This window comes from Schistocerca gregaria, chromosome 1 (assembly GCF_023897955.1).
Source record: "Schistocerca gregaria isolate iqSchGreg1 chromosome 1, iqSchGreg1.2, whole genome shotgun sequence".
NCBI lineage: Eukaryota > Metazoa > Arthropoda > Insecta > Orthoptera > Acrididae > Schistocerca > Schistocerca gregaria.
Genome location: NC_064920.1, coordinates 134,396,468 through 134,413,200, shown reverse-complemented (window position 1 = coordinate 134,413,200; position 16,733 = coordinate 134,396,468).

The window sequence follows — 16,733 nt, the reverse complement described above, 5'->3', positions numbered from 1 at the left end:
GAATCAGGCAATGCTTCGTAATTGCTAAATTGCTCTCTCTTCCCATCTCCTCCTCCGTTTCTCTCCATCTCCTAATTCCCAATTCTCTGTCCACCTCCTCTTTCCCGTTTTCCATGTCCACTTCCTCCTCCCGTTCAATTTCATATCTCACTGAACAGGCACAGCTCAAACATACAGGGCATTTCCGTAACAGCGTGCAAATATTGAACAGGGCATAGAGGATGCTACAGTAAACAATTTGAGCTAGGGAACCTGGGGTCGGAGAAGCCAGCGTAAGGAGACAAGTACGAGAGTCACTCCAAAAGAAATGCACACTATTTTTGTAAAAATACAGTTTTCATTCTGCATGTGTGAAAGTTTTACAGTGTGTAGATACATCCTTCCCGCTTGGTTTCAAACTCAGTTCAACAGGTATCCGTGAGTGGCGCCGTCACGGCATGTCTTCAAGAGGGCTGCTACACTTAACGTTGTTTAGAAACAACGTGCTGTCATAGAATTCCTGTACTGTGAAAACGAGACAGTAGGAAACATACACAAGAGGTTGAAAAAGGTGTATGGAGATGATGCTGTGGATTACAGTACAGTTAGTCGGTGGGAAAGCAGGTAACGTGATGAAATCGGGGACGGCAATATTGAGGATTGTCCTCGCAGCGGCAGGCCTCGTGCTGCACACTCTCCAGACAATGGGCAGAGAGTTAACGACTGCTGACAGACGCATCACAGTGAAAGAATTGTCATGATACGTTGGGATAGATGAAGGAAGTGTTTGCAGAATACTGAAAGTGTTACCGTTAAGAAAGGTTTGTGCCAGGTGGGTTCCCAGGATGTTGACAGTGGCTCACAAAGAAACAAGGAAAACGTTATGCATCGAACTTTTGGAACAGTACAAGAATGGTGGAGATGAATTTCTCGGAAGAATTGTGACAAGTGATGAAAAATGGCTCCATCATTTTTCACCAGAGACCAAGAGGCAATCAGTGGAGTGGCATCATGGAAATTCACCCCCAAAAAAATTTCCAAACCACGCCTTCTGCTGGAAAAGTTATGGCAACGGTATTTTTCGATTCCGAAGGACTCTTGATTGTGGACATCACTCCAAGTGGAACTACGATAAATTCTGACTCATATGTGACGACACTGAAGAACCTTCAAGCTCGACTGACTCTTGTTCGACCACATCGGCAAAACCAGGATGTTTTGCTGTTGCGCGACAATGCGCGGCGACATGTCAGTGAAAAACTCATGGGAGCGAGCACAAAACTCGGATGGACAACATTGAAACACCCCCCTTACAGTCCTGACCTGGCTCCATGTGACTTTAATCTCCTTGGGAAACTGAAAGGCTCTCTTCGTGGAACATGGTTTGAAGATGATGACTACCTTGTGAATGCTGCCAAAAAGTGGCTCCAACAGGTTGGTCCAGAGTTTTACTGTGCGGGTATACAGGCGCTGGTTCCAAGATGGCGTAAGGCAGTTTAGAGGGATGGAAATTATGTGGAGAAATGAAAATATTGTTCGTAAAGGATGTATCTACACACTGCAAAGCTTTCAAACATGTAGAATAAAAGATGGATTTTTTAAAAAAAGTTGTGGGCATTTCTTTTGGAGTGACCAGCGTAGGAATATCTACTTTTTTAAATTACATTAGTTGCCGTTAACTGCAAACGCCATCATTGAAAATGGAAGTACCATTTTTACTATATCTTACAAAATGTACTGAAGCTGATGGCCCTCAGCTTCGATGCAAGAATGATATCGGCGAAAAAGATTCCGACCGACCCTGAGAGATATTCCTAGTGTGTTTCGAATTACATGAAAGCCAGCTACAATTTTGGCATCTAGTTCTATCTCCTTTTCCACTGGGGTCTCGTACACAAGTGACTTTAGGCATCCCCACAGGAAATAATCGAGGCTACTCAGGTCAGGTGATCTCGCAGGCCGTGGACTAGGACCTCCCATTGCAATCCGGCGACCAGGAAATACAGCACTGAGATGGTTGCTGACATCCACACTGAAGTGAGGCGTTGCAGCGTCCTGTTGTATCCACATCCCCTCACGGACAGCTAAGTGTACGTTCTCCAACAGTTTAGTTACAACTCTTTGCTCGTATCTCAACTACACGTTGGCATTCAGATGGCCAGGTAGAAGATAGCCCAACGTGACAATCGCCTATAATACCGGCCCAGATATTTACAGGTAAACATACATCAGGGTGTGACTCTACTACAGCGAAAGGGTTTTCCTCATCCCATACACGGCTAATCCTGCTGTTCGAAATACGTACTATCAGGATCAACTGGGGCCTCGTCAGTAAACAGCGTGTTAGAGGAAGTCCAATCTATCAGTCCGATGTTGGATCAACCAGTGTCACAATGCGACCCTTGGTGCAAAGTCAGTTACAAGGATTGCAATGCCTGCACTCGTTGTGGGTGATATGGGTGTAATTGCTATTCGTTGAGTACTCGCTACACGCTAGCACGAGCAGCGCCCATTTCACTTGCAATACGACTCGTATTTGTTGTGGGGTCCGCTGCAACATGTTCCAACACCTCCACGTCATTGGGTGTGAGAGTTCGCCTCATGTGGCCAGGTCGCTCCTTTCTTCTTTCCAATGAACACGTTTCCCTAGTTCGTCGGTCGAGAGAAATAATCACTTGTCGTGAAGGATTACGCCTGTTAGAAAATAGCTTCCTGCACGGCCTTTCGCCAGTGAGAGCATAGCAGCGTACTTCTCCATACACAAGGTGCATGCCAGTGAGTTCTGCAAAACTGTACCAGCACTGCTCCATCGTACTGTACTGCACGTTTGTGAATAGCACTAAGTAATGAATGGGTCTGCCGCTGATTCATCACATGTTCTGTAACGGGAGGCCGGCCGCGGTGGCCAAGCGGTTCTAGGCGCTTCAGTCCGGAACAGCGCGACTGCTACGGTCGCAGGTTCGAATCCTGCTTCGGACATGGATGTTTGTGATGTCCTTAGGTTAGTTGGGTTTAAGTAGTTCTAAGTTCTAGGGGACTGCTGACCTCAGATGTTAAGTCCCATAGTGCTCAGAGCCATTTCAACCGTTTTTTTGGTAACGGGACAGTGTAAATACGGTACAACAGAGCCATCTTATAGACAAGTAAAGTAAATAAAATCTGCATCATCACTTACTGGTAATCATCGTCCAGGTTTCCTGTCAGGAAATAAAGAATGTACATTAAATAAACAGCACTGGCACTCATGTCAGTTGTAAATAAGCTGGAAAGCAGGAATGCTATACAAAGTGTTAAACAAGTTTACTTCCGCATCTCCCTAAGCTAGCTTCTCCGACCCCAGGTTCCCTATCTCAGATTGTTCAGTGAAGCATTCTCTATGTCCTGTTAGATTTTTCCACGCTCTTACGGGAACATCCTGGATGCATGACAACCCATCACAAACTTCGTTTCACTCTGGGCTCCTTAGCCTCCAGTGAAGATTTGCGAAATTATGACAAAGTAAATATGAGGCCCTTCTTCCCAAACACTGACGCTGTTTGTCTCTACATCTACAACATAGAGTTGAGGAAGAACATGGACTATCTTCTTCTACACACAACGCGCGACCCTCTCTGTGCAACGAACATGTTGCAGACACAATAATGAACGTTTCTGAGCCACACACCTGTACCTTTTTTGGGACAAGCGTCTGTACACACATCTAGCAGGAGAAAAAAGCGGGGCACAACATACCATTAGCGAACAGAAGTAATTTACGGTCACAAACCCGGGCAGACACAACCGGCTGCGAACCGCGGAGGCCCTCGGGGTGAGACCTGGTAAACAGCTTACGTTAGAGCCGGGGCTTAATAACTCAGGCGATTAAGCACATCTGGAGAAAAAGTAAATCAGTGCTGCCTGGAATGAATTTACTGTGCGGCAGCCGGCGGCCGCTCGCGTAATAAATGCTGTACGGAGCGCTCAGCGCCGGGCAAGAAACCAGCGGCAGGTGGTCGCAGCTTCTTCTGGGACCTGGGAGCGGTCCGCCGAGGGCCGAAATTAATGGACCGCATCGGCCCATCTGCACTCGCATCCCACAGCCCGATTAACAAAGTGTGTTCAATTAGCTGATTGTAAGTAGAGCGGTGTGCCGGAAGATTTTCGTGCCTCTTTGTTGCATTGCTACCACCCAAAAGACTCATTCTTGAACCGAATTCGTTCGAATTAATCGGCAATCTTTTCTTAATTTCGCTGATACTCAGTTCCTAATCACCTGCATGTCTAGAGGGCGTTATAATTTCCTCTACCTTGCTTTATTCTTTTGCTTTGCCGTCGATCTTCTGTAGTGGAGGTACAGTGGTGTGTGGTTATTTTATTTATCTTACTTCACCAGGTCCTTTATTACTTTGTACCACGACTTCACTAATGCAATACACTTTACACTGTAGTTACTGAAAGAATAGCGCGGTGTGCGGGTAGATTTTCGTGCCTCATCGTTGCACAGCTAGCCCAAAGCAGACAAATATGACAATTATTATACATCTTCAGAAAAGTTTCAATGGCATTTGAGACTGCCCGAGATGAGAAACGAACAACAGCTGCCAAATGAACACTGTGTTAAACGCAGTGTGTCGACGAAAAACATCTACTTATATGAAGACATGTACTGACAGCTTCTCGTTGTCCTTTGATAGCTGTCTAATGAATTTAATGAATAAATAAGAAATGGTGGTAAAATCTCTGGGGTTATCAAAAAGACCCCTTTTGAGGGTGTTACTACAGAGTATATGCATTGTATCCCGACTCCGATGGGGCTATATAAGCATCAACACGTAGGCACAGTAGTACTGTGGCATCCGTGTGTTTCTGGCATGCGTGCGGTAAACGCGGGAACGTTTACTGTGAAGACCTAATTACCAGATACATCCACACAGGACCAGCGTGCCACTATTCTTTTCTTGGTTGACGAAAGAAAAACACCGGTAGACATGCACCAGAGAATTGAGGATGCACATGAGGCAAAATGTCTCTCGGGAATCACTCTTTTGTATCGGGGCACCTAATTCGGTGCTGGCTGCTGCTGCTGCTTCGTGGCAACGCACTTCCTCAAACTGGAAATGTCGTAGCCCCGAAGATACTCCAACTCAAATGGGAGGCCCTCGAGTACCCGTCCTGTAATTGTCATATCTCTTCGTGCGATTATTACTTCTTCCGTCCCTTAGAAAAGGCTTTGCGTGATTGACGATTTCTGCCGAACGGGGCTGTGCAGCAGGCAGTTACGATCTACAATGAAATGAATACCCTTGGCTACATACAGGCGTTGATATGTCAACACGGACAGTTGAAAATGTGTGCCCCCACCGGGACTCCAACTCGGTATCTCTTGCTCTGCGTCCTCGGTGGCTCAGATGGATAGAGTGTCTGCCATGTAAGCAGGAAATCGCGGGTTCGAGTCCCGGTCGGGGCATACATTATCAACTGTCCTCGTTGACTTATATCGACGTCTGTATGCAGCCAGGGGTATTCATTTCGTTGTAATTTCATTCTAACGAGCTGCGTGGTCACCGATGGTATCTGTTCTTACGGACATAACCGAAAGAACAGATACCATCTTCGCACACACACAGACACACACACACACACACACACACACACACATATATATATATATATATATATATATATATATATATATATATATATATATATATATATATATATATATATAGTTACAATCTACATCACACAGCAGGACACGGTGTCGAACCAAACGGGTGACATAAACATGGTGTATCGGGATGTTTGATTGTCGCAATGTTCACGGCGATTTTTCTCGATAGGCATAATGATTTTGGACCGTACGGTCTTCCAACGGAAGCTTTTTTTCGCTCCTTATAGTAATATAATGAAGGGATGATTTGAATTAAGAATTGTGACATCTGGATTAAACACACTGACTAGGAATTAATATCAATGATACTGGCGGTTCTACTTCTACTGACGTTACTACTACTACAAGTAATAATAATTAAACAAAAATATTATCAGTAGGAAAGTATCAGTATTTTTGAATGTACAAAAGACAGGTACCAGCAATCGGGCGAGTCATAAGCAGCAACACAGAAGTGAACGATTTTAGGACATTCTTCGAGTTTCTAACCAGGAAACATTTATATGGTTTCATCTGTGTGCTTTGGTAGTTTAGTTTGTTAAATTTCTGTGTCTTAATTTACTTTTTAACAGACACAGATCTCGCATTTTCGTTTCTGTCGAAAAGTGAAACTATTTTATGACATTACAAGTTCCTGATCAGGAGCGAATTCTTTAGTCTCGCCTGAGTGCTTTGGTAGTTAAGTTTTTGAATCGCTGTGTGTTAATCTAATTTATTAGACTCAGTTCTTGTGTTTTTGTCAGTGTCTACAATAGTGTTCCGTACCGCGTGTCGATAGTCCTTTGTTTGTCTGTGTAAAGGGGAGTTTACTACACTCTTCAGTACGGATAGGTACTGTGAATGCTGTGCGTGGATGCGAGCCGAGTTGCTGACACTTCGCTCTCAGCTTCAGGCTGTGATGGCTTCGGTCACACAGCCTGTAGCTGCAGTGGATGTGCATCGCTGTTGTGGACCGGTAGAGGGCAGCCACGAGTCTTCCGATCGGTCCGCATTGGTTGCCAGCCCAGTTACTGCTCGAACTGAGGTTAACTCCTCACCTGTGGTCGAGTGGGAGGTCGCCACGTGGCGTTGCAGACGGGGAAAAGCTTACGGGGGTTGCACGTAAGTCCTCCCTGGTTAGTATGACAAACATGTTCCAGGTGACTGACACTGTCCCTCAGCCGGATCCACTCTTGTCCTGTTTCAGAGGAAACAGCCTGCAAGATCCGGGCAATCACTGAAGGTGGGTGAGCCGTGCTGGCCCCGGCTTATCTGTTCGTTTCAACCATGACTGTTAGTCTGCGTTTGGTTTCCCGCAGTTATTGCGGTTATGCCGTGGTTCTTCCTCTTTTTACGTGTGGCAGCAGCGGTGCGTATCGATATTCGCACCTTGTACTGTCTTTGGTCTCGTGCTTTTAGTTCCCGGCTAGCCGGTGTGTGGCAGTCAGTCGGTTGGTGTGGATCAGCCAGGAAATCTGGCGGAGCAGTGGGCCGGGCCCGCTGGCAGTCTCTACGCAGTGTCGGAGTGTGTGGGAGCTGTTCCGATTAGTACGAGGTCGTGGCTCACCGACCCAGGACATCAAATTTGAGTTGTGATTTAATTACAGAAGTCAGTCATGGTTCGCTGTTCGGGGTATTCCCGTGAGCAGCAGCGTGTGTTCGAGTTGACGATAGTTTAGCCACCATCCGGTGAAGTTTAACTGTATTTCGGTTATTGGAAGTCCAAGCGGAATTTTCTGCCTTGTGGCCGTTAGGGTTCCGGTTCCCTGCCCTGGCAGCTGACGTAAAATTCAGGCAGTGTCCTTTCCTCACCGTGTTGTCACTGTCCACCACGTGTGTGTAGCTATGACAGCTTATGCATACTTGGTTGTGGGCGGCTACGCCGTTTACGTTTTGACATTGGAGTTCCTTGTGTACCGGTCGGGTCGAAAGCAAGTCGTTTTGTCGGTGGGTCCGTTGACTGTCTCTTGGCTGGGTTGCCGGCGGATCGGATATAGCTGGGCCGACTACCTGCCTCCCCTAAACGAACGTTAATATTTCAAGTTCAGGCCGGTCCCAGGAAACTTACGTGCGCCGCTGGTTGTACTGCCTTTTCTTATTGGTGTTTGACTGTGTATTTTAATGGCTCATAGCCCTAGTTTGAATTTGTATGTTTATAGTTGGGCTTTAAATAATGGGTCTTTAACCGTTTTAAAATTAAAAGTTATTTACTTGTCAAGTATTTCATTATTTGGGCCTTCAGCCTCATTTAAAATATTTTTTTGGGTAAAGCTTTGGGCCTTCTGCCTTCTAAAAATTCTTTGTAGTCGTGTTTCCAGCCGTCTTAAAATTAAATTTTTTTTCTTTTTAAGTTTTAGATTGTTTCGGCTTTCAGCCTCATTTGAAATATTATTTAAAGACAAAACCTTGCGCTTTCTGCCTTTTGAAAATTTATTGCAGTTGTGTACTAAATCTTGGGCCTCCAGCCGTTTTAAAAATTAGGTTGCGCCCTTAAGCCATAAGATTGGGTGACATATTCTGTCGATAGTTAAGGTCGGAAATTTGCGCTGTAATATTTGGCCAACTAAACAAAGTTATTTGTGTTCGAGTGTAACTGACAGCCGCTCATTTTTGCCCCCTTTCCTCAATCCCAACTACCTGTACCGTCCTGCGGATTTAAGCAGGCGTTTCATTGGGATTATTGGTTGGTAGGGAGCCCCAATACCAGGCGCGTTATGGGGCCCCTCAGAGAACAGATGCTATGAAGAGCACAGGATCCAGCAAACTGCAGGTGGTGGCTCACGACTGTACCAATAATGCCTGTCACTTTGGACACGAAGATATTCTCTCTGTCTTCGAGCAGCTATGAGAAGTGGAAAAGGCTGCCAGTCTTGCCTACGAGATGAAAGCAGAACTCACCATTTGCAGCACAGTCGACAGAACCAATTGAGAACCTCTGGTGCAGAGCCGAGTGGAGGGTCTGAATCAGGCACTTCTGCGGCCGTAGAGACTGCAGATTCTTCGGCTTGCACCACAGGGTGGTGAGGTTTCGGGTTCTGCTAAATAGGTCAGGAGGTCATTACACGCAGGAGGTTGCTACACGGATAGTAGGAGCTATGTGGTGTGGACTGGGCGGTTTTTTAGGTTAGAGGGTCTCGTGAAAACACAAAAAGGGCTTTAGTCTAAAATGGTGCACTTCGAACACAGGAGGGACGTAGTTCTAAGAACCATCAGTATAACAGTTATAAATTGTTGTAGTTGTGTTGGGAAAGTACCACAGCTCCAAGCGTTAACAGGAAGTACTGATGCTCAACTCGTTTTAGGCACTGGAAGCTGTATAAGGCCGGAGATAAGTTCAGCCGAGATTTTTGGACAGGACGTATCGGTGTTCAGAAATGATAGGCTAAGTACAGTTGGCGATAGCGTGTTTCTTGTTGTTAGAAGTAGTATATATTGAAGCGAAATTGAAATAGATAGTTCCTGTGAGTTAGTATGGATGGAAGTAATTCTCGGCAAATGAAATAATAATTGGATTCTTTTACCGACCTCCCAACTCAGATGATACAATTGCTGAAATGTTCATAGAAAACAAGAGGCTAATTTAAAACACCCGAGTCACACATTTATAGCTGGTGTTGACTGCAATTTACCCTCAGAATGTTGGCAAAATACATGTTTAAATCCGGACGTACGCATAAAACATCAGCCGAAATTGTACTAAACGCAGTCTGAAAATTATTTCGAGTCGTTATTTCCTAAGCCCACTGGAATAGTAAGCGGTTGTGAAAACATACTTGACCTCCCAGCAACAAATAATCCTCCGCTAATAAGGGGTATCAAAACAAATACTGGGGTTAGAGGACGCAGGTCTGTTGTAGCGAGACTGAATGTACCAAAAATATTCGAAAAATATACCTATTCATGAAAGCAGATAAAGTTTGGGATAAAATGTCGCTTGACGCCTTCCTGAGAGACAGTCTCCACTCCTCTGAAATTAACGAAATAAGTGTGGACCAGATGTGGCTTGCATTCAGAAAAGTGCTATCGACAGCTATTCAGAGATTTATACCAAATAAAATAGCTAACGATGGAATGCATCCCCATTAGTACACAAAAGGGGTCAGAACACTGTAGCAGAAAGAACGAATAAAGCATGCCAAATTTAAACGAAGCCAAAATGTCCAAGAGTGGCGACCTTTTAAGGAAGCTCGAAATTTAGCGCGCACTTCAATGCGAGGTGCTTACAATAGTTTTCACAACGAAACTATGTCGCAAAAATTGGTAGAAAATTCAGAGAGATTATGGTCGTATGTAAAGTACGCTAACGGCAAGGCACAGTCAACGCTTTCTCTGCGTAACAGCAATGGGAATACTGTCAATGACAGTGCTGCTAAAGCAGAGTTACAAAACGCAGCCTTCCAAAATTCCTTCACCAAATAAGACGAAATAATATTCCATAATTTGAATAGAGGACAACTACCAACATGAGTAACTTAGAAGTATATATATATCCTCGGAGTAGTGAAGTGACTTAAATCGTTTCATGAAAACAAGTCTTCCGGTCCAGACTGTACACAAATTAGGTTACTTTCAGGATATTCTAAAGCAATTGCCCCATACTTCGATGACCTCATGGACTGCAAAGACAACAAGAGTAATCCACTACATTACAGGCCCACATGATTAACGTCCATATGCAGCAGGATTTTGGAACATATATTGTGTTCAAACATTATGAATTAGCTCGAAGAGAACAGTCTATCGACACACAGTCAACATGGACTTAGAAAACACGGTTCTTGTGAAACAAAACTAGCTCTCTACTCATACGAAGCGTTGAGTGCTATCGTCAAGGCATTTCGGATTGATTCCGTAGTTCTAAATTTACAGAAAGCTGTCGACACTTTGTCTCAAAAGCGGCTTGTCATCAAATTTCGTGCTTATGGAATATTGTCGCAGTTATGAGACTGGATTTGTGATTTCCTGACAGAGAAGCCACACTTCGTAGTTTATATAAGCAATTTATGAGACAATTTGAGCAGCCGTCATTGATTGATTGTAGATGTCGCTGTAATTTATCGTCTATTACTGTCATCAGAAGATCAAAGCAAGTTGCAAAACGATTTAGAGAAGATATCTGTATGGTGCGAAAATTTGCAACTAACCCTTAATAAAAAAAAATGTGAGGTGATTCACATGAAGGCTAAAAGGAATCCTTCAAACTTCGGCTACACGATAAAGCAGTCAAATATAAAAGCCATAAACTCAATTAAATACCTCGGAATTACAATTACGGACAACTTAAACTGGAAAGAACACACAGTTTTTGGTAAGGTGAACGAAAGACTGCAGAGCGCTGGCAGAATGCTTAGAACATGGAACAGATCTACTAAAGAGACTGCCTAGTCTTCTTGTCCATCCTCTTTTGGAGTACTACTGCGCGGTGTGGGATTCTTATCAGATAGGATTAACGGAGTACATCGATAAAGTTCAGTGAGAAGCAGCACGTTTTGTGTTATCGAGAAATGGGAGAGAGAACGTCACTGACATGATGAAGGATTTAGGCTGGACAACATTAAAACACAGGGGTTTGCCGCTGCGGCGGAATTTTCTCATGAAATTTCAAACACATATTCTCTCCTCAGAATGTGCAAATACTTTGTTAACGCCGACCTCCATAGGGAGAGGGGAATTATTGTGCAGGTGGTTCAATCAACCCCTTGCCAGGCGCTTGAGTGTGATTTTTAGTGTGTCTAGTAGATGTAGATGAACAGTAAGACTTTGTGACTTCTGAGGACGACAAATTTACATAGATGGCACCATACTGAGTAAGAACCCGTGATAACCTTGCAAGATATTATGGAATTCCTTACTGCGATAAGTACGCCACCACCATTGGCGTCTAACCTATCTTAAGATCAATATTCCAATCAGACATGGAGATTTCGCTACTATTCACTTTCAGTTTTAGCCAACATCGTGCTCCTAATACGATGTGGGCATAATAATCTCTAATAAGCGATACAAATTATGGTAACTTTCGTTGGCTGCTCCAGCAGTTTACTAATATCATATTAACCTTATCTACCTCCAATGTGCGAGGACGAACATTCTGTGATAACATTTGTGTCATGTATTTTCAAATTTCGCAGGTAATTTGTCTGTGATCCCAAGGGGAAGGAGAGAAGGGGCGGTTCCTCTAACCCAAAAATTTACCTGACACAAACAAATAAGTAATTGCCTAATTTATAAGGTGATAATTGAAACTTTACAATTGTCCCTCGGACGTTTTTAAACCATTTTGAACACATAAGAGTAATAAACATAATGATAATATTGACAATAATTTCACAATACTGAAAATTGAAAGCCGGCCGGAGTGGCCGTGCGGTTCTAGGCGCTACAGTCTAGAGCCGAGCGACCGCTGCGGTCGCAGGTTCGAATCCTGCCTCGGCCATGGATGTGTGTGATGTCCTTAGGTTAGTAAGGATTAATTAGTTCTAAGTTCTAGGCGACTGATGACCTCAGAAGTTAAGTCGCATAGTGCTCAGAGCCATTTGGACCATTTTTTTGAAAACTGAAAACTTCGAATAACTCTAGGCTATGCTCATGAATGTTTATAGTGACACTTATTCTTTTAAACGTGCAATGTTAATAAAACTAAGCAACGAAATAATGAAATTGTGGGTGTTGACGGCTATTGTAAGTATTAATATATACAATTGATGCTTAATCGTACAGAAAATAGTACACGAAACATGATAGAAAACGGATGACAAAAATAAAGTTGCTTCTTTCACTTTCAAAGTAATCCGTAGTGGGAACATCTTTCTTATGACTGCATTTGATGAAACCTGCTAACGAATGTATATTTTGGAGCAATTCGATCTAACTACTGCCACAAACATTTAGAAATACGTCATTGTGTTAGAATGAATTGCTATATAACATGACCATTGCAGAGGTCTGCCGCACACCGTATAGGATTGATGGAACTAACGCTCTATGCACAAACATTGCGGTACATATTTGACTTAGAGTTAAATTTACCAAATTGGAAGAGTGGAGAGAAGATTAGTGTTATGTTATCGCCGGTACATATACTACAACCGGAGCAATAAAGGCGATATTAACATTGTCCTAGAGCATGGAGGCAAATAAACTAGTAAAAATGAGAGAGTTACGAAGCAGGTTGTACGTGTGTGTGTGCGCGAGCGACTGTGTGTGTGTGTGTGTGTGTGTGTGTGTGTGTATGTGTGTGTGGTTTAGGGGCGCTCAACAACGAGATTATCAGAGCCCATACAAAGATCAGTAGAAATGAATGTACTTGAACTGCAGAAAAAGCGATAAAAGAAATAAAACTGTCTGAGATAAAATTGCACTCAGCCCATTCTAGTCTCACTCAACGATCATCTGCACAAACGCAGTAGCTGACACCATGTAAGAAGCGTTGATAGGTATAAATGCAGAAGTATATCACTGGATTTCCGGTGATCACCTCAGCATTTTTCTGGGGTTTGACATTGTGGAACAGGTTTAGGTGGTGAAATGGAAAGCTGATTCAATAAATAAACATATAAGTTCGCGGGAAAGCAATGTAAGATTAATTACGGAAGGAATCTACAATTATCGCGTTTTTGCTTGCTCAAGCTGTAGAATCACTTTGTGCACATTCAAACAAGAACAGCTTTTTAACCTGTGCGTGTTAGCAGATATCTTGTTACGTCGACTGTAGCAATCCAACTGCGCTATAATCACGCCTGTGTTAAATATTGTCTTGTGGCGGGATATCTTCTTCTTCTTCTTCTCCTGTCTCTCCTCAGTCGTTTGTGATTCTTGCCAAGGACTGGAAGGGCAGATACGTAAATGTGGCTCAGTGATTAACCACCTTGAAAATCTCTTCGGGTTTGCTGCCGGATCCTAAAATCAACTTGACTCGATATTTCGGCGATCCAACTGGTCGCCATCTTCAGGAGAATGCTGCTTGCTGATAAGTCCCGCTGAGAACTAACGCCTCTCAGCGGGACTCATCAGCAAGCAGCATTCTCCTGAAGATGGCGACCAGTTGGATCGCCGAAATATCGAGTCAAGTTGATTTTAGGATCCGGCAGCAAACCCGAAGAGATTTTCAAGACTTATTACGCCGGGAAAGCCTACGAAGTCAGATTAACCATCTTCATCATTTATATCAGGTCAGAAAGTCGACCTTTATGTAGTTCTATCGTTCTATGAGCAACGAGTAAATTTTCCGGTGTTGCACTCTATTTGAACCAAAATTCTGTAAAGGATAGTTCATATAAGTATTGGATACATAAAACAAGTGTAGCTATCGTAAAATATCTCTACTCAGAATTCACCACACGAGTCATTAGCGCTCTTAGTCAACGACGGTAGTCGCCATCATCGTTCTTCACAGTGCACATTTCAAATTATGAATGAAACATACGTACACTCATACGAATCACAGATTTTCTCATCACTTCGTTTCCGCAAACCCATAATATTTATCGTAAATATCTTCTGCTAGCTTGTTTAGGGCATCAGATTACCAATTACTGCCGGTGTCTCATATGCTGTGACCATTTTGAACCGCCACATCTTCGTAAATCCTTTTACTATTCATACGCAGTTTACAACTGAATCACGTGGCCTACATCCCTAGTTATTTTTGGCTTGATTCGGGTTCTGGATGAAAAGCTCACTGCAGGTTGGAAGAATTCATAAATGGAGCATAACTGGTGCAGCCTTTCCGCATGCGTCATCGTAATATCCCTACGTTTTGCATTAAGACTGTCCCAAATTTAAAGGGCTCATGCGGTTTCATAAATTCACTTCTACCCGCGATTCATTTGCTTAGAGTATTACCATGAAACAATGATTCAGAAAATTCTTGCTTAGTACACATCGACAGTTTGAGTGCTGTACTCTATTTTCTTGATGGAAGCTACATCCGTGTTGCATTTCTTTTTAGTTTTACATACTTTACATATTTACAGATTGTCCCAACTGCAACTAGTCTTCATATACCTTACGTTGGGTCATTAAGTAAATTATTTGCTTATTAAAAGGGATGTGCATGTCTCCTCAAGCAGTATTTTTCTAGAGGCTTGTACTTCGTCTTGTGAATCGCTCCTTCTTAAGCACGACTTTTCTTGATCTTTACCTCATTTTCTTGGTTAGTGTCCTTCGCAGTCTACTTAATAGATCAAATAATTCTTACACAATTCGAGTCAAGAAAAGAGATTTGCTTTTCTAGAAACTTGACATTTCGGAAGCCAAGCTAATCCTTGCACAGAACCTCGACATTATTTACGTCTTTTCTTTTATATATTCTCCTAATCAGAAAATTTACAACCATGGAATATGAAATTGATCCTGCAGTGGTTTGCGAGGCGGCTGAGGACATCTACATAATACCTTCAGTTTCACATAAAGAATACTCACTGAATAACAATCTGCAAACGAATACGCTAGTGTATTTTGTAAGCTTCGTGAAATCCAACTGCTATCTATGAAGACTATATACGATTTTCCTTTTGAAACCCTTTTTATTTGTGTTTGTATCCCGTTATCAAATTAAGAGCTGCGACTCTACACTCAGATCTACTGCTAATATCAATAAAAGATCAACAATCGATACAAAGTTAAACAGGAAATCCTACCAGCGAACTCAATCTCAAATTTGTTAATTGATGTGTAGGTACGAGTGACTTCTATGGAGCTATTGTGGACATTAAGATGTTAAGGAAGTAGGGAATTATGCAATGAGTAAAGCTACTGCATGCGTTCGAGTACAAGTTATTTTAATGTATTATGGCACTATGTATTTTATAGATACCTCGCATATCAATTTCGAGGAAGTTAAGAAAATAATAATCAGAGTGTAAGAACCCTAAACTGCTTATGCAACGAACAAATGAGATGTTTAGGAACTATGTGAGACTATTTGAAGCTTGGGATTGCTACAATTAGCTATCACTTTCAAGAGGCCTATGATTACGTGCCATTGCTGACATTGGATACTGGGAGGGCCGGAATTTCGATAACTGGCTGTAATTAAAAGAGGCAAACGTTAATATTACGTTATTAATTGAGTCATTAAGCCGCTGGATAAAACAACTGACCACGTAATAGCGGTGACTACTTTTTAATGATAGCCTTCATATCTAAAGATTTCAAAGGGAGAGTTTCGTTATTAGACATTAATCAATGTTGGAGTAGTTAACATCCACCCTGAACTATAATCCGTATCATTTTGCTGTCTCAGTTTTAATATTCACGCTGGAAGCCCCTCAGACTTGTATTGAAATGGATAGCTGTGTCTGCATCAATTACTGGTGCAAATTGCGGACGTCGTGAAATGTCACCTGTTGACAGAACTGCATGTCCTCAAACAGCTGTTCCTCTGATCACTGCCTCCTCTATGTCTTCTTTTAGCAAATCTGCCCTTAAGTATCGGCGGTGGTACAGGAATGCGTAACGTATCTACAAAAAAAGTGCTTTTATTTTCTTCATTAAAGACGCATTGTTTTCCAGTCACAATACTAAGACCTACATTTGGAAATACGGAAGTACCGAAATCAAAGTGCGAATAGAGAAACACAGCATTAAGTAAGAACATGTTTACAGCAAGTATGCCATCTTATCAGTATCATTATATACTGAGGCGACAAAAGTCGTGGAATAGCGATATGGCGGCAGTATGGCGTACACATAGTAACAAAAGCCAGTGTACTGGCGGAGCTGTAATTTGACTCAGGTGATTCATGTGGAGAGGATTCCGACGTGATTACGGCTGCACAACGGGAATTAACTGACTTTGAAAGTGGTAATTGAAGCTGGAAGCAAGGGACATTCAATTTCGGAAACCATTATGAAATTCAATATTCCGATATATACAGTGTCAAGAGAGAGCCCAGAATACTAAATTTCTGGCATTACTTCTCACCACGGACAATGCAGTGGCTGACGGTGTTCACTGACAACTCTACGCAAACGTCGCTACTGTCGGACGTTGTCAGTGTTAACAGACGCGCAACACTGTGTGAAACAGTTATAGAAATCAATGTGGGACGTACCACGAACTTATCCGTTAGGACGGTGCGATGAAATCTGGCGTCACTGGTATACGGCAGCAGACAAACGA